Below are 24,081 nucleotides of genomic sequence, written 5' to 3'. Positions count from 1 at the left end.
CGACTGCAACCAACTGCAATGCATTAATTTTTATAGACTTGACTGCATTCATGAAAATTCATTGGCATCGTCCATTCATCGTACAATCCGCGATGGGGGGCAGAAAGAAGAAAGGCCATCTCTTCATAGGCCGTTGCACTCCACACAACAATTTTCGACTTAATGATGTTTCCAAAATGCATCGGCAAATATGTGCTCCGCAATTCCAGCAAAAATAAAATCGACAGGAACTGAATGAGCTTTTCTGGGTTGAAATTGAACTTGTTTAATACCTTTTCTATTTCATAATTAGTGAAGTGTAAGTATGAATGGGTTGATTAAACTTAAAATTAATAAATTAAAGTTAAATAAATTAGTTTAAAAAGGTTTTAAATTATAACCTAAATATAAAATTATACTTAAAGATCAGTAAAAACGTAATATATAGTATCAAATTTCATAGTAAAGTAGCTATACCCATGGATACTTTGAGGTAGGTCATAACTTTTCACTGGCCAGTTGCGGTTCTCAGTAGGGAACCGAAGCCTCCCAAGCCTTACCCCCGAAAATATGGCCTGGCCACATCAGTCCAATATGTTGCAATATGTTTATGTGTAATTTTCAAATAAAGGTTTAAATGTTTTTGGCAAACAATTGCTGCCAAAGCGGAAAACTGGCCGGGCTGGCGATGGCCCCCACCAACGGGAACAAAATGTGCGGGGAAAATGTGTTACATTGCGGTTATTTGTTCTGGTCATTGATATTGGGGCTGCCATTGGGGTTTTGTGCTCGCCTCGTGTCGAAGGTTTGTAATCAACATGGCTGCGGCTTTTCATTGCTTTTTGCTTGATTATTTTTGAAATATTTTATAGATTTATTTGCGGCGGGTGGGCTTGCAATTATCAAAAAGGAATTTATCAGCAGCCCATTAGACATGATTATTGTAATGCCAATATAATTAAAATTCGTCTTTTGTGCTATTTGACAGATACTCGGCTAAATTTTTGGAAATGTTCTGTTCGTTGACATGTGTTTATTAGAATTAACCAGAACCGCTGGCATCAAAGTGGTGTCAGAATATCAAAAACAATACGGTTAGCTTTACTAATTTTCGACAATACTTATCTTATGATTTTTTGCCACGTTCAGTCCAGCGGAAAAGCGATGTGATCAATGCTTTTTCTTTTGTTTAATCTTGAATTTGTGTGAATTAAATTTCCAAAAATGTATGTAGAAAAGCTTTACGAATTTACAGACGTTCGTTCTGGGAAAAGTTCCAACGAAAAAGAAAATGTCGTCCTCGTGATGGTAATAGGAAAACGATTTAGTTATCGAAATTATAGAGCTTTGACGTTCGGACCCTCATTAAACTAAACCAGTGGTGGGCAAACTCTCATTTCCCATAACTCGCGAGCATAGGGCCAAAAATTCTGCTGCAGCGCTGCCGGCACACGCACAGTATGAGCGAGCTCGCTCCTCTCCGAAGCACTCTCATTAGCTTTCGTGAGAGGGCCAAAGTTGGCATTTTTCTCTCATTTCATTTCATTTGAGCGCCAAAAATATTCTGTTCTACCAATGAAAATGAATTTATTCGATGATCGGACCTCACTGGAGCACGACCATTGCGACAAAAAAATCACTGAGAAAAATGTTTCTTGAAATTTGGGAAGAAAAATTTTTCTTTATAGAAAATATGGATGGGGAAGCGCAATGCTCCATATCGGGGACCTTTTGCGTATAAAAGAGTTTTCTGGTAAAATTAATATTGATGAAATAATAAAATAATTTTTATTATTTTTTTTTTTTTTATTTTAATTTTTTATTATTCGTTTTATATTTTCTTTTATATTCCTATTATTATTTTTTTTTATTATCTTTATTAATTTTATTATAGTTCGTATTTTTTCTTTTATTTTTGTATTATATTTTCATATTTTATTATTATAATTGTGTAAATTCATTATACAAGTCTGAAAAATACAAAAAGTACCTTATTTTGTGCAATATTTACAAAATTACCGATGAACGAATTAGTACACAAAGTTTTTCGCTCAGTGAATGGGTTGCTCTCTTTGTTTTTCGCTGCTTACGCACACAATCAAATGTTATAAATGTGTGCGTTTTGCCCACCACTGAACTAAACATATACGATTTATCTTTGATTCGAAACGAACCGGAAATGAAACGATTTGAACCAGATTCGATTACATATTTTCTATTTGCCTGCATATGTTTGTTTTTTTGTTTTATTGAAAAGGCAAGAATTTAAGGCAGCGTTTAGTAAACAGTTTTATGAGGGCAATCAGTTTTTGCATTTCATATATATTTTAGTTCAAGTATTTACTGAAAGATTTAAATCATCCTATATAACTAACTCTTTCAAAAATGTTCAAAATAAACAACTAACTTCTTTATAAATATTTTTAGGTTATTTTGACGGTGAAATCAAATACCACAAATGCACCATACTAATTTATACAAGCTACTGTATATACCGTATCTTGAGATGGTAACTTTGTGCTTATCGATAAGCTTAAATTTTTTAAAATTGACGATTAAAATAAAAACGTGTTTTTTTTTATAACTTTTTTGTGTCATTGGTAAGAAACTCCTATTCTTGACAAGTTTAAATTAGCCGAAAACATATTTAATTTAACCAAATCCAAAGTTCTCATTTGAAAAAGAATAATCCTATTTGGAATTTCCCAATTATAGACCCAAGATAGTGCCACACTCCAGCTCCCCAGTAAGCTCAATTGCCCAAGGAAGGACAACAAACAAGCCGCAGAGAGATCTCGGCTAAATTACGTGCCAATCAACCACTCGGAAAATGACAATGGGCCCGAGACGATAAGACGGAGACAGGACAAACTTATTTGTTTAGCAACACGCAGGCGGCAGGACGAGGATAAGGAATCCTGGCGGGCGCTCTGCGACTGTGTGTTTGCTAATTAGCACATGTATTCCTGGAGACAAAACTCCGGCGGCAGTGTCAACATTTCACTTCACGTGAAGACGGAGAAGCCTGGGCTCCGTCTCGGTGGATTAAATTGTTTAATTTTAAATATGCTCTGTCACTTCATTTGTAAGGATATAACCGGCAACAGAAACGAACACGAAAAACTTTTGCCTTGAGGAAGGAAACTTCTCCTGGAGACGACGGAGAGAAAAAATCATTAACACGCCCGCAAGCGCAAGCCAAACGAAAGGATAACAGATTTTTCTGCTAATTTGCAGGCAGACTCCTTTGTGCGTGACATCTCGAAGTTGGGGTTGTCCTCTCGTCCTTATAAGCCAGACACTATCTTCCTCTTTAGATCAACTTCTTGGCAGCTCGTTTCACTTGAGTGACGAAGCTCCATGAGATAAGCTCCTTGCAAAAATGGGGAGACCTTTTGGAGAAGGAGAGGAGGTGCTCACGAAACTTTCTCAATAAATTGCGTTCTTCGGGTGGCACGTTGACAGTTTTGCTTAACGCTTCATAATCAGCAAGAAACAAATACGTTTCCATCTAATTGTGTGCCCCAACAATTAAAAGCCGAAAGGACTTAAGTCAACTAAAAACTTGAAAACCAACTACGGTTACCATTCTTTTCTTTAACCTCCATTAAAAGTCTGAGTCTGCCACTTCTCCAAAGGAGTACACTACACAAAAAATAAGCTAAAAAAGTCATGTTTAATTGTATATTTTACTTATTTTAGGATTAAATTTTCCCAGTGCTTTGGAAACTTTTTCAAATGTTTTCCAAATGCTCCAACTTACGCCTGAGTAGTTCCCAAGGAAGTAAGCCGGGATGTCCTTTCTTTAATCCAGCTCCTTGCCACCCGCCTTGTTGTCTGCGTGGCCTTTTAACGCTTCGCCGATTGCACACAAGACAAAATTAATTGTTGAGTAATTGAAATTTTATTTATATTAGTTTCCTTTTCTGGAGGTCCTGCCATTTGGGAGTTGGGTGACCACTGCAGGCGGTATCAGCTGCCTTTTGTGGACTGAAGTGTGTAATTCTTGTTTGTCCTTGTAATTTAGTAGCCGGATTCGGCTTCACTGCATTTATTCCGCCACGGGGCTCTTTTTATTCAAATTTTTATCCGAATTTTTTGTGTGATTCGTGGTCCATTTTTTTGTAGTGGAAAATCAATTTGTCGCTTTGTTGATGATGTCACTTTAGGAATTGAAATCATTTTTTAAAGCTGAAAGAACTGGTATAGAATCTTATTTGAAGTTTCCCATGAACTTCCTTGACTCATCCTTTGAAAAAATCTAAATGGATATCTCTCCTCCTTCGAAACTAGTACATTTCCCTAAGCTTACAAAGTACCCATCGACTGCTCTCTCTGTTAATGCGTTTTAATTTAATTTTGCATGCCCAACCGCACCGAACACAACACAAATGGCCGAATACTCGAAATAAAAAGCCAGCACCGAACAATGTTGCACTCCACCCTCCGGAACACATTCCGTTTTGAAAGTCCCCAGATATAAAGAGGTGTTCCAAATGGGTGGGTGGCGATTCTGGTTGGAAACTGCAGCTAAAGTGGCACTGGGAGTCAATAAGAATGCGATGTGGATGACGATAGCTGTCAGGGGCATAACAAGCTGGACACGACACATTGCACATGGACATGAGACAGGACCTGAAATGAACTGAGCCGAGGAGTGGAGTGGCTCTGGAAGTGGGCTGGGGATCCAACTGTTATCAGCGGCAAGCACACACTCACAATTTGAATTTAGAATTCCACAGTCAGTAATTGAATACTCTTTCTGTTATTTGTGAGTATAAGCGTTGTTCAAAAACTAAATATTTTATTTTGCAGGTAAAATGTTATAAAGATGGATCTAAGATTGATTTAGTGAGTTATTCATTAAATATATACTTATGTAAAATTCTATAAAATTTCCTCTAGTTGGAACTAGGTTTATGGGAAAGTTGACATTTCTCTTGGCAGAGTATAAAAGCAGTAACGAGAACAATATAATTGCCGGTCATTTGCAGGAACAGCAAAATGAGCAGCTCTTCTACTCCCACTCCCAAATGAAATCCAAACTCCCCTTCTCCATTGCCATTTTTTTTATAAATATGCAAATCAAACAAAAAGCTTTGTTGGGGTTTCAGCAAGCTACATTGTTGCTGCAACATGTGGCTGGGAAAATGTTCTACGGCGATGAGAGATGCAAGGAGAAGACACTATATTTGAACCCCAAAAAAACACAGTAGAAGCCACTGGCTTTTCAAGTAGATGAAGTACATTTAGCCACTTGTAAGGGACCCGAGAATCGTTGGCTTTTATTGACTGCCCACCGACGGACAGACAATTACGTTTACTGCGGTCAAAAATGCAACACACTCAAGTTATATGCCAAATGACCGGTTAGAATGTAACCTAGAGGGTATCTCAGGGTATTTCAGAGTCTTAGATGAGTATGGCAAAATGCTAAACCTTAAACACATAGTTAATCTCAAAATAGCTATGATTTGTTTCGTATTGAATCCGTATAGCAAAATATTCCTAACTGCCTTTATTTTATACAGAGTATCACAAAAATAGCAAAATACTCCTAACTGCCTTTATTTTATACAGAGTATCTCTTGTTTTAGACTTTATTTTATAACCAAAACATTTTCCTTGTTAGACATGTCGTATGCGTAATAATCCCGTTAAGGACAATCGTTCTTCCTATTTTATCTGTCTCATGTCTCGCCATTTAATACGAAAAGTTGTTATCAAAATAATTGCAGCGATTGCAACAACGTTGAGGTTTTCCAAGGGTCCAGTTTACTTTCAACCCAGGGCTCTCTTCCCCAATCTGTGGCCCATAAAAAACTGCCGCCAGCAGAATCTCATTAGAATAATGCATCGCATCGGCAAGTGTGCGGCGAGAAAGTCAGGTGGATAGACAAACAATTGTTGATTAAATTCATTTTAGTCATTTGCATATGAAATTGTCTGGGAGGATTTGGGTTTGGTTCAGTTTCATTACTCCCGGCGCATTGAAAAGTCATTTTTGTGGATCGGGCTGGAGGATTCTGGCCACAAGAATAATGAAGTTGCCGAGTCTTAAGTCTTCGAGAAACAATGCCGGTCCAATGACAATGAAATGACTTAGGTGTTTGGCTTGGCGTGGCTTTTCGGGGTGCCAGGATTCTGGATCCCGAAACTGGATGCGGAACGGAGCTAGGTGTTTGGGCTTTGGCTTTCGCCATTGTTCTTTTATGGATGGTTTCTTGTTTTGATAATTTAATTGAAATGGCAACCAGAAGAGGCAAACTTTGGCAAATGCAAATTGCAAATGGAAGTGCAATGTTTATTTCGGGTTTGAAATTCAAATAGATTACAAGTGAGAGAGGTGATTGCAAGGTTGACATGAAATAATATTTCATAGGTTTATTATTTTCATATAATTATAAATGAGCTTCCACTTTTTATATCCAATACTTAACATTTTTTGAAAATATAATTCTTTATAGGAAGACCTTTTAATCTGCCCTCGTAAGGCCTGCACCTTACCATTAATGTCTTAAGCCGACACTTGGAAAGCCCCTTTGACAAGTTTTCAGTTACACTGCCTCCAAATGGCCAAGAGCTTGAAAGTCTGGGTGAATGGAAAGCCAAACTTTTGACACCCTAGACACACTCACATGGCCATTGATTGCATTAGTTTTGACCGAAGGAGGAAAGTGGCGATTCCACATGAGCCGCCAACCAGCTCAAAGTTTCGACAGATAAGGACGAGACTTTACTCGCTTCCACTTCAATTTTAATTGACTTTAAGTAAAACAGACCACAAACGGGCGGAGAGCGGCGAAAACTTCCAGGAAATGCCTCGTTTGGCTGTTATTGAATTAAAATTTCCGCGTTCACTTAGTCCCTTTGGCTTAATTGCTACTGTAAGTGACGACGTGATTACCTGAAAAAGGGAAAATAAAGAAAGAACTTCAGCAACAAGCCACTTCCTGCCGCAGGTTTTAAAAGTTTTCCTTGTAGTTTTCTTTAGCTTTTACCTTGTCCCTTATTTTCCCCAGTTTTTTTCTTGTCGTGTGTGTGCATTTTTGATTAACTCCTGCCTTGATCCTGAGCCTGTGAAAAAGAAGTTCGCCTGCTTCCTTGTCAGTTCATTCCATTTGCATATCGTTTACGGTTTAATGTGATTATGGCGTGTGCATATTGAATGCCTTTGGTCGGTTATCCTTGAGTCTGCTTCCTGTAGTTTCCCTAACTGAATTTTTCCTTCGGGCTCTAACTTTTTAAAAGCACAATTTTGGGAAATTTTCTTTCTCGAGTTCAGTTTTCCTGGTTTTGTGGTTATTCTGTCTTTAATGGAAAATTTTTACTTAAAACAAGAGTTTTTGGAACCTTTTCAAAAATCACTTATTACATGCTTAAGCTCTGACCTTATTTTTTTAGTAGCTCCACACCTTTTTGGGCAGGATATTTTATTACACAATTTACAATAAAATTTATTTACGACAATGTTTTCGAACTACTTAGGGGATCCCTGAAGTGCCTCCTTAGCCTCCCCTGCCCAACCCATTTCCCACCCCGTATTTCAGTGTTTTAATGCCTCTTTTATTGGTTGGAACACGGGTTCAATAGACGATGACAGGCGACCCCCATGGTGTCCCCAGAACCGAGTTCCTATTTGAGCTGACCATCGGCACACGTTTCGCCTCCTCGGTCGCTTTTTTATTGCCAACTATCGACTGTGTCGCCGCTGTGTATTTTGGTCTAGATGTCAGCACACATAATTCACAATTCGCTAGTTTTACGAGTCGCTTCCGTTCATTTGCCGTAAAAAGGCAGCAAATAAAACGGACAGTGGACAACGCGCCCGCATCATCAAGTGACCATTGTCCGCTCTTTGCTGTCCAGTTCGCTTTTTTACGGCATCAAGGGTCATCCTTTTGTCCTTAACGGCAGGGGCAGTTCAGGAGGGCTGAAATGGGACCAGGACCAAGTGTTGGATGGTGTGGGGACTCCGGCTTATGTGTTACGTCACTTACGGCGACGAAATATCTCCTCCTCTCCGGCCAGATTTTCGTACAGAAAGAAATAGCTGAAACCAAAAAATAAATTCTGTAAGGATGTAAGATTAAATACCCTAGTTTCTCCCTGTGTAAGTGATTTTTTTCATGGCAAGCATAAGTTATTTATGATCCATCATTGTGCAATATTTGGTAAATCTTGCCGAGTTTTTACTGTTGCTCCTCGACGGCCACCCCGCCCACTTTCATGTCCTAAATTGAGGTACAGTTTGTTATTGTTTGAATATTCCTTTCTGCCAATTTCCAGTTGGCTGACAAGCTGTCACAGATGTACACATGTTTGTGTGACTAGCTCCGACATTTGGAGATTTATTTCGCTTATCGTTTGGGTAAATAAAGTTATAAAAGCGAAAGGACCTTTTTTTCGATTCTGTGGGTTGGGGATTTCATTTGATTTGTGGAGACACAATTTAAGTGAATTCCTTCTTCCAAAATTTAATTGATAAGACTTGGGGCGAATAATAATTCTAAATAGGTTGCTGCCATCTATGTATATTTTTTTATTTCAACCTTATTCCAATGCGATAAACCTCCCCGATTGCCCATATATCATTTAATTTCATGCGACGTTAATTCCACACACATCGTGCACCGGTTACAAGTAATTTTACTAATGCTTAACCCGCTCCCGTCCAATGGGACGGTGGAACCCATAAAAATGTCAAACGTCTGTCAATGTTCGAGGTAAAATTAATGTTGCCAAAAAAAAGTCCCATAAAAATGCAACGCAAAAACAACATAAAAAAGCCACCAAAAATAGGAAAAATAAGGGGCAATAAATTTGATGCTGAAAACAAATGCACCCAAAGTAATGTCGTGCTCGATGTGTCTGCCAATATATTCCAGGCCCCGATTCCCAACCCCCTTTCGATTAACAACATAATTTCGAGTGTCATTAATGTGAACATTATGCCAAAATAATGCAAAAATCATATAAATTATGTGCCCAGAAAGGGTTTCTTCCCAAAAGGGTCAACGCCAAAGCGAAAAAACAAGGAATGACCACTAACGGGACAATATAAAAGTGGCCACAGCCAAAAAAAGGGTTTAGAGGCGTGCTGCTGGGCAAAGGAAGTGGGTGGTAGCTGGGGGGTTGAATGGGTTGGCCTTTTGTGCCCATGAATTTGAGCATGTGGTCAGCAACAGTGGAGAAGTACTTGAGGGCTGGACAAAAGAAAGTGGCGGGCTTGGGGAGAAAATTCGGGAGGAAAAGAGTAAAAGTGTCGGGTGGGCAGTCAAAGGAAAAGTTTTTTCACAGCTGGGATGAGCCATTTAAGGGCTAAGCTTAGATAATAGCCGGTTAAACAGGAAAATTAGTGGCGTCGACAGAAGCAAAAAAATGTGGTGTTTGAAGTTTGAAATTCTGAAAAACTGGGATTATCTCAAAGACAAAAAAAAAACATTCCGAATTTAAAAAATATTGTTACAAGCAACTGAGAGTTAAAATTGAATATTTCTTCATATTTTATTCAAAAAATATTGAACTATTTGTGTTATTTCATTCGTTAGTCTTTGCTTTTGAAAAGTTCTGCCCCACCCATCCGAAATATTCCTAATAAAAAAACGCTAACGAACCGCGAAACTGTCAAAATATTTCTACACATGAACAGAGGATATCCTTTCCCCTCAAACACCGCCATATGCGAACCTGAAACGCACGCTTCCTCTGTTAAAATCATCCTAGCGAAACGGCAAAGGGAATGCAAAAAAGCACAAACTAAAACGGAAGGATACGCAAAATGGCAGGAGTATAACAAAAAAAGTCATAGTACGGAAACCGTATGCAAAACATACTCAGCACACTCACATGCCTTAACCCTTGCTGCCGCATGCACTTCCTCCACACATGATTTTGATTTAGTGGCACTTTTAAGGCTGGAAAGCACTCACCAGCCTATAAATTCAATTTGCGCATTTATTGAGGCAGAAATGCGTCAACGGCAGCACCAGGAAGTTGCTGAAGGAGCAGCCAGGACGACTTAATGCACTACCAATTATAACTCAATTTTCATAAATAAGAGGAAGAAATGTCAAGAAAAAAGCGCCACAAAGCACGCAACAAAAAAGTGCGGGGGTTAAAAGGGTAGGCCAGGGCTAGGGTTAGGAGTTCGCTACGCCTTGACAACTCTATGCTTTGATTTTTTGCCTTTCCAGTTAGTTGTTTTTCCCCTAAATTTTCCTATATGAAATATGAAACAACCGCATGTGTGCAAACATTTTTTTCGGGTTACCCCCCGGCTTGGAAAAACCCGAGCACAAAAAATGGGGGTTGGGAATGACACCTTCACCCTCTTTTTCTGGGCTGGTCCCGACACATGAACCCTTTATTTTATTTATTTATCCCTTTTTCCTGCGAAAACATTCGATTTTTATCACCAAAATCAATTGCATTATTGTGTTTGACTTATTCGACAGGCGAACATATAATCCGAAACGTATTTTTAATATATTTAGCAACCATGGATAATTCAATTTGGCAGAGAAGGGTTGGCAGACTTTTCTATAAAATAAATTGCGGAAAAAGTATAGAATGAACCTCATTACTCTATACCTTTAAGCAAAAATTAAGGCAGATTGTGGCAAGTTTCCACCTCCATACAATTTATCCTGCCAACCCCACCTCCTTCCGGCCTTTTTACAGTTGTCAGTGGTCTAAAACGCAACATAAATAATAGACTGAGGCATGACAGGATGCGCTTGGGTCCTGATGATGCTCCTCTCCACACATGAATCACTTGATGGCGCAGCGAGTGCAACAAACTGTGATTAATAGCGAAACGAAACCCCCCATCTCGGACCCCGAAAACCGGAGAACCCCCTGGAAACTTCAACCGAAATATACAAAAGCTTGAGCTGACAAATTTTCATGAATTTTTTATTAAACATTGAAATCAATTCCACTTTGTCCTGTTCAGTTCTGTCGCTCCTGCATGTGTGCATGGGGATGGGGTTGGGGCGGATGAAATTTTTTAAAAACATTTTTTCGCCAGGCTTTTAGAGTCTGCAACACACGTTTGACTTAACTTGTTGATTTATGGTTTGCAAGCTGTCAGCGCCGGGAAGCCAAGAGGCGACTGCCGTGTCCTTTACCGAAATGATTTTCCAGGGGCGGGGTAGCAGTGGGTGGCACATACAGGACACATTGTGTAAAACGCCTTGTTAACATTGCTTACCCCAAATCTCATTTGTTCGCTATTCGCTTTTCGGTAAAGAAAGCAGAGTCGACAGTTTTTTGTTGAGTCCCCGCCATAAGGAATTTAAATTAGTTCATGCTGCGCAGCAGGAAATGCTTTTTGACATAGTTTTCAGTATTTGGTAATAAATCAGCGGGTTTCTAAACAAGTTTTGAGATCATAAATTGAATTTTGTGGGGAAGGCATTCATAGAAGTGACTTTTCTCTTGATTTTTTGAAGGTATAGCTTCTTTAGACTTCTTTAAGGATATAATTATGGAATATCTTTCAATTGTAACTTTTATACAAGCAGATGCAGTTATCTTCGGTTGGGAATTCATAATATCCCATCCCACAATCATGATATTGCAAAATTCCTTTCACTTCTATATCCCCACAATCTCATCAGCTTAGCCTTGGGCAAGAAAATCCTATCGTTCCCCTGATATCGTACTTTAAAGGGTTAAACTCATCCATTCCATTTCATTCTGTAAATTTTCAATATTTACAATTACTTAGCATTTTAAGTCGCCGCGTCACATCAAAATGACAATTATTTGTCAAGTCATAATCAAATTGAATCCAACAAAACGCGTACAGGAGCGCAGGATCACAGTTGTGCCTAATCCTGCGGCTTTGCATGTGCGTCATATTACCAAAAAAAAAAAGGATGAAATAAAAAGGCAGAGTAGATGTCTGGGGTGGGCGAAAGGATTGCACTCGTCAAAGTGACGAGACAGGAGGACGGGGTGGCAAGGGTGGAGATGTCCTGAGGGGGGTTGTCATTTGTGCCAGGACGAGCGCGCGTCGGCTATAAATGTTTATGATTATGGTTTAGGCGGCGGAAGATTTACTTTACACATGTGCTGCATTTTGCATATGATACCAGAGAATCTAGAGATGGAATTCTAATTAAGAATTAATGAAATTAAATATCTAAATATTTATTTCAAAATTAAGAAAATATATACATTCATTTATGGCATAATAAAGCTTTCTTTTCTGAAAAGTTAGTGAGTGTTAAAAGGAGTTTCTTTCCTACAATATAAATTTCCAAAAGAACCAATTTTAGTTTGCTATATTTATTGAACTATCTTTATTATTAATCTATTTTGCTTAAAATATTAAAATTTTCCATAAAATCCCATCTCTACCAAGCAACTCAAAAGCCTCAACCACCACCCGCTTTTCTAAAATTACCAAACTCATAAAAACTTATGTTTATTTGACTTGGCCTTCAGTCGGCTGCCGGATGCCACGCCTCTAACCCCGACTTATCACCCACCGCCCAGCGTTAATTGTGGGTTTGGCAGCCCGCGAATATCACACATGTGGAGCCCTCGACGGCTTTAAGTTATGGCCAAAGATATTTGCGCAATTTTCAGCTTTATTTTAATCTTTCCTATGATAAAATTTTACGATATTTGGCCATAACTCCTCCAGGGGCTTTCTAGTGAAAAAATGCGAGCATATGCCTTATGTGGAATTATTTTTAATTGGTGGTACACATTTGGCTGGCGGGTACAGTCAGCCCTGGAGGCCTTCGCATAAAAAGCTTTCAAATCAAAGCAATTTACGCTTTGATTTGTGCGAAAAAAATAAAAAACCAGGACCTCGAACAGAAGCTCAAATTTGGCGCGTGAGATTTATGTAGTTGAAAGATTTATTCGCGAAAAATTTATTGCAGATCCTGACCGTGTCCGTGAGGAAATCGGACTTGGGGTTAGGACTTCATAGACCTGTTCGCAGCTAAGTGCTTTAAAAGCGCATAAATCACGCGGTTGTTTGGCACTTTTGGCGAAAACCGCGTTGACAAACTTGCCCAGGCTTACAGGCTCATGAAGGTCCCCAAACTCGATTTTTCTACACGGAAAAAATAGGAAAGGACAAAATACTATAGATTATATCCTATGTAATATTCTTAGATCTTAAATTTTGAAAAGATTATGTCAGTGGAGTGAATAACATATTATTATTATATCTTAAAATAATCCAAAGTCAAAGCTCTGTTTTCTGTGTACTGGTTTTTTTGGTAGCCTTTTAGGACCGCCAAATTACGCGTAAATGGCAGTTCCAACTGGCTCAGCCTCCCGAAACCCAAAACCATTCCGGAACGGAAATCTCTGCGGTTGTGGGGCCCGCGGCGACTCAGTTTAAAATCTCCCTTAGTCCCTCAAACAACACCCTCTGTCACATACGAGCCGCGTTGATGGCATTTTAATTAGTTTTAGGAACTTGTAGCTGCCATTTGATTGAATTGTTTTACGAGAGTTGGTTTTTCCGAGGGGCACATTGGCAGCAAATAGAATCTAATGGAACTTGTTGGTACAGAATTTGGTTTTCGCGAACATCATTTTAGTCCGACCAGTGACCATTTTTGGTTTTTCAAATTATAATTTTTTTTAGTCTCCCTTATAATTTTTTCCTGAAATATTTGAGAATTTTATCTCCAAATCCCTGGCATCAGTCAAGCATCAAATTATGCTTTAACATTTTTACGACATTTGTTTCAAATTAAGCTGGGAAACTGCTTTCCCCAAAGACGCTTGGCGCCCCGCACTCCCTTACCAATTTTCGCTGCATTGTTTCCGCTTGTTGTGAATTTTTGAATAGGAAACTGGAAGAGCGGCCGTCTGGCGGGATAAGTCCTCCCTGTAATTATCTACTCGACCACCGCTGGACGTCTCAGAGCAATTTCCAATTAAAATTAATGAAATATTTTACAGGAGCCAAGGAACTTGGCCGGGTCAAGTCGTAAAACCATTTTGGAAAATCTTGTCAAAGCCGTTTCATAATCATAAACTTGGCTGCAGTTCGGCATTTTTTTTCGTCGCCAGTTCGGGGGTGTAATTATTAGCACCCAAGTAAAATTGCTTGGGATAATTCCCAGGACAGCAGCGAAGCGTCTTTGAAGTGTTGAGGTTTTTCGGTCCCCGAGGGATGCTAATTCCTGGATCTTCTTCAGCGCTTTTGGTTTGACATTTCGCCGTTGTTTATAATTGAAATTTTTTCGAAACTTTGCCACTGGTTTTCACGTTGATTCCCCTTCTCGTCCTGGTTGACTGTTGTTTCTACTTTTTAATTTGCAAGTCTCGGCGTTATAAATGACCAAAACACATACGTAAAATTAATGACAATGCCCAGGACTTTCTGTCAGTCTGATGGACAGACCGAAAAGGGAAGAAATGTTTGCAAAAAGCATTTCTGCTTAATGTTGATTAAAATGCCAGCGCGCAGTTTCATTTTGTGGCGTGAAAAAATGCCAGCCAAGCTCCAGCTATTTTCTGGCTATTTTTTTTGCGCCCCGCCCTCCCATGCCCGCCTTCTTTTACCTCGTGTTGGCCATATTGACAGCCGTAGAAGTTTTGGCCAGTTTCACAGCAGGCAGCTGTCTGCACTCGGCCATCGAACAATGGCGAATGAATAAATGGCGAAACGCTCCGATGGACATTTGGAAATGTATGTGTTTCGGGGTTTTGCTTACATTTTTTTCCCACTGGCCTTTTCACGTGGCATTGCGTAGACAAATGAATGAAAATGTCAAACTGAAGTGAAGCAGGTTAGGGTTCGATGGTCTGGGGAAACCATGGTTAGAGGGGCTTGAATTGAAAATGGTGATGGGGCCACAAAACCCATTTTCCCTTAAGGCCAAGGCTTTAAATATATTAATTAATCTTACAGCTGGTTTAGTGTTTAGTTCCTGTAACATTAAAAGCTTTATTTTCTTCCCTCTAACTTCAATTTCTAGAGGCAACTCCTCTTAACTCCCCCAAATCCTAACTACTTCTTTGAGAAGCAACTGTACTCTAGTCTCAAGTGCATTTCCACTGCACTCATCTGTCAGTCCTCAAGCCCAATGTACAAGTAGCCATAACTTGCAAATATAATGACAAAGCAATTAAATATTACGGCAATCCTGGATGGCCAGATCGGTCTACGTCCTCCGAAAACGTCCTTCATCCCCGCAGTCAAACAGAAAACAATCAAAAACGGTGTCGAGTCTTCGCTTTACATTCCTGGGGCAGGGGTAATAGCTTTCAAACAATAAATGTCCGCAAAACCATTGACATGGCTAGCTGAAATGTGGGGGTGGCCAGCAGAGGGTGGAAGGAGGCAGCGAGCAGAGTGGCCAAGTCATTATAGAAGAGGAAGTCGGCGAAACCTGGACTGCAAAGCAATTCATCTAATTTGCATGAGCCTTGATGGGGTTCCCATATGTGCACTTAGAAAAAAGCTCCAGAAAAACAAAGGTAAAACTTAAGGTATTAAGCCTCATCATATTGTTCTATACAATTTTTTAAATGTGAGTATTTAACATAATTAATGTTTAATAAAAGTGTTTTAATATTTTATATATTTCTAAGTGCACCTGCTTGGGGTTGGCCGGCAGTCGCACAATAAATAAAATTAAAATGATGGCAAACAATGGACTGGACCACGGCAAAGTGGAACCGGAGACCAGGAACGGACTTATTTGACTATCCGTAATGTTACACACCCACACACATCTGTACACTCCGGCGTAATGACCTACGAAACACAAAACAGAAAATAGCTGCAAAAAACAAGGCTATGACCAACAACAGGAGCGAGCAAAATTGAAAAAGGAAATTGTTTGTAACTGCGAAACGAGTTTATTATTTTGGCACCCTTTCGCAATGGTCACAGCCCCATCCCCAGCAAGTCTGACCACTGTCCCCCCGGACATTAAAAGAAATCGCGAGTTTTCCATATGCCTTTCGGGTGAGGAACGTTTGTCTGAACTGGACAACCCGTAGTCATGGGTCCGTAACCTTTTTTAATTAAAATGTTGACAGGCGCATGGAAAAATGCAGGATTATATGGCTGAAAAGACGGAGAAGGAGCCGAAGGCATCATTGGAGCAGTCGAGCATCTCATTGGACCATCAAAAAGTCAGACCACAAAAGGCGCCACAGTCCATTGGTCATTGGTCAGTAAGCGGTGGAACATGGTAGTTTAAAATTAACAGACAATATGGATTATTCTGCCGCCAATTTAGGCAATCATAAATCATATTTTCCACACAACCCCACCCACAATCAAGCTCTCTTCAACCCACTCTCATGTAAAATTGGCCCAATGCGGGTCCGCTTTCTTTGATTTCTGCATAATTTCTAAGTACAAGATTGGCGAAACCGCCTCCGGCACTTTCCCATCATCATCAGTCGCGTGTTCCTGCCACTTTCCCATTTTCCATATGGGGGTTGCTTATGGAAATATTTTAAAGTTAGGAAAGATTTTTTATTTATAGCGACACTTATGGCATTTAAGTGGTTTTTGCACTTTTCGCCATGCACGCGGCCATCCATAAAAGAAAGTTGCCAAAATGATTTAATGGCTTTTAATTGAATTTTAAAATAGCTTGAAATTATATTTAAAGAATTGTACTTTTCTTCTGGGGGATTATCTCATATGTGTACAGACGATGGAGTTTTCCTTTCAAAATGTTCGCATATGTTGCAGGTTTTTGGTGAAAGCTATAGAAATAGATATGACAACTGCCCCATCCCCGATTCTGCATTTTGCCTTCGAGGCGTATCAGTTTACAATTACAAATGTCAGGTTTGACATGATAAATGGGCATATGTGGGAGTTTTCAGTTTTGAGGATTTTTCCACCTCCATTTTCGGGATGTTTCTGGCATTTCTTGCAGCCCCAGGCGGCTTGAAAGGTTAAATGAAATGGAATAAACTCAGTAAGCAGGTTGGGTCTTAAAGGTTACTAGGTACAAGGATTTTACATCAAAATGTTCTTTAAATTTTAAAAGGACTTGCCCACAAGCCCAACCCAAATCGAATTGAACTGTTCCTACCTCAGTTACCGCCCCAAAAACCGTCCTGTAACCCCTGTTGATATTTGATCCCAATGCTAATTAAGTCAATTCGCATTACTCAAAACAAGAAAAGGAACAAGGACGAAAAAAAGGACAACAATTGGGGTGTTTATATCACTATTTAATGGGAAGGTGATAGGAGGGAGAAAGCGGCAGGGTTCGGAAGAAATTTGAAAGTTGAGACTATTTATTGTGCCAATTGTCATTGTAGATTTTCGAGGGTATGGCTTGAAGGGAGGGAGACACCTCAATTGGTTATACAACACCTAAATGTGGGCAAAGATCATAAGCAATTAGCATTGGAAATGGTTGGGTAACCCGAGGAACTCTGACAGTTGGTTGAATGGCCAAATCGAGGGTACCCGCACACACCTCCAATCAATCAAAGCTGGAGAATGAAATTTCGCCGTGACATTTGCCTAATTGAAACTCGTCAGAATCACACTCTATTTGCTCAACCACCTTATGGCCGATTGCACTTGTCAGCGGAACAGGAAACTGCAGCAAACTGGTTGACAGTTAAATTGTCATTTTGGGCTCGTCCATCCCCGAAATCGGAATCATTTCATGACAAACCTAACCTAACCGAACCAACCCATCCATTGTATCTCACATATGTCCCACTTTTTGTGCATTTCGCTGTGTAGACTCGGAGTTAAGTGCTTTAGTTTTGATTTTCAATTATGTCACATTAGCCACTCGCTCTTTTCTCCCTTCTAACCTCCGGCTATTAACAAGCTTAACTTCTGTCCTTTGTCTTCGGGTATTTGTGAATCATTACCACCCTCGGGGCCGGGGGCTGTACAACTAGTTCCGGATTGAAGCGGCGCTCATGTGGAAAATGCGGAAAAATTCTGCTCTAAAAGCCTGTCGGGAAAATGCCATCCATAATCGGATTATCAATATCTGTATACGTAACCCCTCTCTCTCGATAAATTAGCTTTAAAAATTGTAACAAGTGCTGAGCTGAAATTTTAAATTATAAATGCATATTGACTTTTCGAATAAAAGTTTTGATTTTTATTGCAGTTTTATTTTTAAAAGCATTCAAGCACAGCATATGTATGCCTGAAACTCTTTCCGAAAGCCTATTATAAATTATGGATTCTGAATGTCAAACAATCTCCAAGCCATCTCCAAAAACCAGTTTCAAAGTTTTAGGCTAATTAATATGGCTTTCTGGAAGTGAACTCGAAATTTGCATAACCAAAACACAAACGCTCAACTAATTAATATTAAATTCAAGCAAAATTCCAAATTTAATTTCGCGCATCAAACTTTGTGGGGAGCCCAACCCCTGTCCGGGAACTATTGACTCTTGACTTTGGCCGGGCCAGGCCTGCGTTGCGGCTTTTGTTAACCCTTCGTGGATATTGCGGCCGGAGAGCAATTCATAATCATGTCATAAAGTAGCGACCCCAAAGACCCCAAACTCCCAGAGCCTTGCCGTTAAGGCTGCTTAATTACAACGGCTTTAAAGGCGATTTCGAACGGCTCATTGCCAAAACGCAAAATTTTCAATTGACTAGATATCGCGGTGAGGGTTGGGATTACTCTGTTGCCAGCTATGCTACAGATTATTAATTAAGAATTTTACACGAACCCCCGTTCGACGAAAGCGGCTTAAATTGCTGAAATATTTGGTGGCTCATCGGCAGATGATTGAAAAAATTATTTTTTACGCGTGAATTAAATTTTCGCGGTCTACTGTCAGTCACCAAATAAGGGTTGAATTACCACCCCCCAGCCACCCACAAGTCCTTGGCAACTGGCTTATCCCACTCCATCCTTTTGACCGTTCCGAGCTTATTAGAATTTTCCGCTTAAATTTGCTTTGGCACTTCTATTCCCCGGCAAACAGAAAAAGTTGTCTTGGCCGCAGCTCACTTTTGGCCATGTTTGTTTAGGTTGAGGTGTTCCTCGAAAACCCCTTTACCTTTTTTTTCACTTCTCACTTTTTTCTCGTACCTTTGATCCTTTGACGCGTTTTTGTTATCCTTTCCTTTTTCGGCGTGGCTGTTCTTGCATTCTCTTTAATTTTGGCTTAATAATTTCGCTGCTCGTTTTTTCTTTTGTTTATTTTCCTTTTAGCCAAATGCCCTGCTAAGCTGCCAAAGTGCCGCATTTGTCTGAATGCTTTTTTCTGCTTTTTTTCACTTCTTGTTTTGATTAAAAATTTGTTTTTTTTTCGCAGACAATATTTGAGTTTATCTTTGGCAGCGGATTAGTAATGAACTTGTCCGGGGCAGTGTGGGAGTTGCCCCTTTTGTTTACTTAGGCCATAATGCGTATTTCAATTAAAAAATATTTTTCCGCTAAATATTCCAAATGACGGGAAGCCCACCTTGGCTTTGGATGATTTATTAGAAAGATTTTTTATCGTACTTTAATCAGAAAGATCTTAAAATTTAATTCTCGACTTCAAACTCTTGAATTGAACAGCAACATCGGGCCCTTCCTTCGTAGTTAGTGACGTCCTTTTAACTGCCAGGCTTGAGAGACTCCAGGAGGGAGAGCCGGGCTCTCGCTAGGGCTGACTGTACAGGCAAACCCACTTGAGTACGCATTCGTTTGCGTCTAATGAGTTGTATCAACAGCAAGTAGCGAACCAAAGGCGGAGCCCCTGCCAAGACCGTTCATTAAGCCTCGACTGAATGAATTCGCGCAAAAGAAGTTACTTGTCCTCAGACTCCCCTCCCATCTTTTGTTCACAGCTTTCACTTGCAGGAGTAACAGGGAAATAAGAGGCGAAAAAAATACGAAACACTTGATCAAATATTTTGCAACTTCATCGTGCCCATCAAGCGCAGGATTTCAAGTGCTCCGCTCATTTGCCAGCCAGCGCATTTGGTTTGTAATTAAAACGAATCCCCGGGACTAGAAAACCAGCAAAATGGAAAAATTGTTCTTCTTCGATTAATCGCCGAACCCGTTCATTGAGGTGTGACAAATGGAAAACACTGAAGGGGTTGGGCAAAAAATTCAGCTCGGTTAGACTTCATCAATCTGACTTTATGAAAAGTTGCCAACTTAAATCTACTTTGAGGGTTTTTCGATTAGCTTCAAGCCTCGAAAGCCACCAATTGTTGGATGCAAACTAAAGAATCCACTTTCTATGCCATCAGGCTAATTAAACGATTCAATTTATGGGGTGATGAGACTTTATCACGAGGCCAAGTGTTTGTTGTCTTTTGCCACCTTCAAGTGGAAAGTGTTTTCATGTAGCCAAAGTTTTCCATCATTGAAACCAAGGGTGAGACGCATTAATAAACATTAAGGAGCAAAGCAGAACAGGACCCACATGTGTTTCAATACACTGAGAGCCTTTAGGAATGCAAAAAGGATTTCTTTCCATATTATACCCAGTACTTCCTTCGCCTTCAGCCTTTTGTTTTTGAAGAAAATGTATTATTTTCTCATAGTGTACCTAAAATATAGGTCACAGCCACAAGTTAAGGAAGAGGGTTGCCGCCAAAAAGTCTCACTTAACTCGGCACCAGGCTCACATGCGACAGATTGTCGCAGAGATCGCAGGACCCCGCCAGAGACAACTCATTTGACTGATGAACCCGTGTTGACATTTCCCCCTCCATCTCCGAGCAATTCTTTTGACACTGACACATGACATTTGCCGAGGCTGACTTACTTTTGCCCGTATTTTCGCTGGCTACATCCCCCTCTACGGCCATTTGCCGAAATTGTTTTTCAACAAAGTTGAGTAAACATTTGGCAGGCTCTGCTTTGGTGGGGAGGCCCTCCACCAGACCACCTATTGCATAAAAATTGTTGTATTCTTTTTCATAAAAAATCATAGAAAAAACAGCAAGTAAAATGATATTTTTCTATTCCATTCTATTTAATGGATTTCACCGTAAATATTATTTTATTCGTTGGCAGAATAGTTTGGTTTATGGTCCAACAAGTATTAAAATTCATATTCCAAGTATCCTTCCTTTTTTATAGCTCTGTTTTCCTAATGTGGCAAAAGGAGAATATAACGTTATTGTTTAGAAATATGCCAAAATTGTGATATTGGTTTAGTTACAATGCACATAAAAATGAAATGAAAGCGAGGGCTACCTTTAATTTGAAACTAGAAATTTTTGAAGAATTTAGACTGAAATTTATATTCTTCTATTCTATTATTAGGACAGTTCAATCAAAGGTTGAATGGCACACATTAAAATGGATACCTATTTGGCTATTGTCCCGAGCTCCCAACTACCGATACCCAACTGCCATCCCACTATTATTCAAAGCCAGAAAAAAATAAGAAAATAATAAAAAGGAAGCCAGGAAACTCTGCACGCCATGCACGAAAGCGCACATTAAATATTTACACTTCATTTTATGGAGCAAGGAGCGAATAGGAGCAGGGCCCGAAACAGGACCTCTGCCACATTTCCATCAGCTCGAAACCGAAACGAGTGCAATCACATCGTCTCATATTATGGCTTTAATGGCAATGACAACTGTTAGCCAAGTTCGGAAGCAGAAAGAGGAAGACAGCAGACAAAGGATGGAGAAGGACACTCTGCAAGTGAACCGCAGGATATGGCTCAGGTCAACGGAAGCCATAAAATTCTCGTTTGTCACGCGAAATTTTTCGCCGCCGCGCCGCCTGCACCAAAAATGCCAACACATGCAAAAGACAAAGTTCCAGCGAACCGAACAAAAAATATAAAAGGAACAAAAATAATAATATTAATGGGGAAAAAATGCGCAAAGACAACGGAGGACAGTGCTCGCAGAGTGCAGGAAAAGTGCAGGAAAATCCAGTTTGTCTTTCTTGCAACCGCGCGATAGAATTATTTACGTTTAGTTTTTATAGTTTTTTACGGCAAGCCGTGGGGGAGTTGGTCATAAAATATGGGCGCAGGTTTATTTATGCCCTGCTGTGGCGACATTTCTGATCCACCCACACTCCCACCCACTCTGACTTGGCTTTGCCTTTGTTTTTATGGCTTGACGGATTGCAGGAGCTTCTGCTGTTCCCGGTGTTTCCCGGCTTCCATGGGGCATTTGTCCAAATGCTTGCGCTAATGTCAATTAAATTTGAACAGACGCAGAAAGCCAAATGAAATTTTAATTACCGCAAATGAGCCGAAAGAGTGAAGCGAAAAGATGGATGCAAACGGGGTAAGAGTTACGGCTTTAAAAGAAAATCGGACTAATGACCAAAGCAATTGGCCACTTCAAACTGTTATAGCTGAGCTAAATTTAATATGGTCATTGACGAAAGTTGATAAATCTGCGGTAAATGATAGCAAATCAACTGGAAAGTCATAACGTTCAAGGCTTGTATATAGAGTTTTTTAAGCCTTAATTTATAAATCCGCTCTAACCAACCTTAATTGGCTTTAATTGCCTTAAATTCCTCTTTCCTCGTTGGGCAAAACACCGGCAATAACCACGGCTAACCGGGACACGTAATCTTTTCTATAATTTGTTAAATTTGTCGCGGCAAAAGTTTATTACCCCGGACGACGATGTCGCCAATGCAGACACAATGGGCAAAGTGCATAAATTGGACTGTGGCTGCCTACGGAGAAAGGATAGCAAAGGAATAACGCGCAGGACAAATTACGAACAACAAATTGTACGGCGTTTTGTCGTTTTGTAGTTTTGGGTTTCCTTGCTATTGTTGCATGCATTTCGGTCATATTTCCCCCCACTGTCCCCAAAACAGCAACAACAAATCGACGATAAGCGCAATTTATAAGCATTTTGCCCTGGTCAGCTCTAGAGAAATATGTTCTTCTATATAACAGAAAGGATTCAAGTTGGCTCTGTGTGTGATTTCATTAATTTACGATCCTTGGCGCCGCTAAGGCTGCGAATTAAATTGGCTTAGGCATGGCAGGGAATACGGAATGAGATGTAGATAGACTCCCAGGAATATTCCTGGACAGCTGTCTCCCTTTCCAACTCCACCCACACAGTATCGGGTCCTTTTCTCCCACACACATCAAAGCTTTTTGGCTGGCAGTTTTTTCTGCCTTTCTGTTAAATAATAATAGAAATTTGCTTGGGTCTGTAAGTAAGTAAGTAAAAGTAGAAACATTTTTCCGCTTAGCTCAGCTGAAACGGAAATTCTCTGTTCATCTTGTGTTGCGGCAGGCAAAGGACTCCGAGTCCTTTATTTTGCGGGAAATACTTAGACGGATTTAAGCGCGACAAACAAGTCACACACTGATGGCCAAATGCTCTATAGATTATTTTTGGTATTGACGGAAGCAAATTCAAAGATCTAGTTCATGTACCCTTTAATGATACTTCCTGATCAAACTTTGGTACAATATTTTTCTCATTTTTTGCTAGACGCTTCAAAGGGAAAAGAGCGCCAACAACAATGAAAAAATGCGGCCCACCCGCTGGGAAAATTCAACTGAACAGGCGGCAGGACGTCTTACCAAGGACCTCATCCCCTTCCCACCAAAACCGGCTCCGAGTGGGTGGGCTTAGGTAATACGCATTAGTGCCACGACTGCATATTACGATGTGATTATTATGATATGCTTTATTTTGTGGTTCAATGAGCTGTCTGCGTCTGGGTGGCAACTTTGACGGCTTAGGGAAATCTGCTCCCATTTTGCTCCGCGTCCTGTTCGATGAATATTTTGTGCAAATAGCTGTGAAGAGCCAAAGTCGCCGCTAATTGAAACAAACGCCGCCACCGAACAAATGTCGCGGCACTCTTTTGTGGCCTTAAACTCCATGGATACCGTCTCAGGACTGCAGGACTCCGCCAGGACTTAATCTCATAAGTGTACGTTAGTCATGCGCTGCACTCGCTTTTTGGCCAAAGTGCTTGGCCATAAATTTAGCAGCTGCTCGACCATTGTTTAGCTGCCTTTGGTGCGATTTCTCAAACGCGTCCTGGCCATGTGTGTCCTTTAACTGTATCCTGTGCTGGATAGCTGCGAGTGCTGGAAATTCGCCCTCTGACTTCTGGCTTCTGACTCAAAGGCGAGAGGTCAGTGCTGGTAAGTTTATTAATTGTGCTTGTTTATCGTCTGCTTAAAGTGTTTTT

The 24,081-nt window shown here is 40.1% G+C and overlaps 1 long non-coding RNA gene across 1 annotated transcript in view; it reads left to right on the top strand.

Moving 5' to 3' along the window:
- Positions 1-2,556: 2,556 nt before the first annotated feature.
- LOC26515448 overlaps positions 2,557-24,081 on the top strand; it is a 34,541-nt gene continuing 13,016 nt past the window's right edge. The window contains exons 1-6 of the long non-coding RNA XR_006507003.1: positions 2,557-4,750; positions 4,795-4,830; positions 14,943-15,444; positions 15,559-15,937; positions 16,012-16,145; positions 23,370-24,034. This is a non-coding gene — a long non-coding RNA (uncharacterized LOC26515448). The remainder of the gene's footprint in view (positions 4,751-4,794; positions 4,831-14,942; positions 15,445-15,558; positions 15,938-16,011; positions 16,146-23,369; positions 24,035-24,081) is intronic.

This window comes from Drosophila ananassae, chromosome 2R (assembly GCF_017639315.1).
Source record: "Drosophila ananassae strain 14024-0371.13 chromosome 2R, ASM1763931v2, whole genome shotgun sequence".
Classification (NCBI taxonomy): Eukaryota; Metazoa; Arthropoda; class Insecta; order Diptera; family Drosophilidae; genus Drosophila; species Drosophila ananassae.
This window is presented reverse-complemented; position numbering and strand designations above follow the sequence as displayed.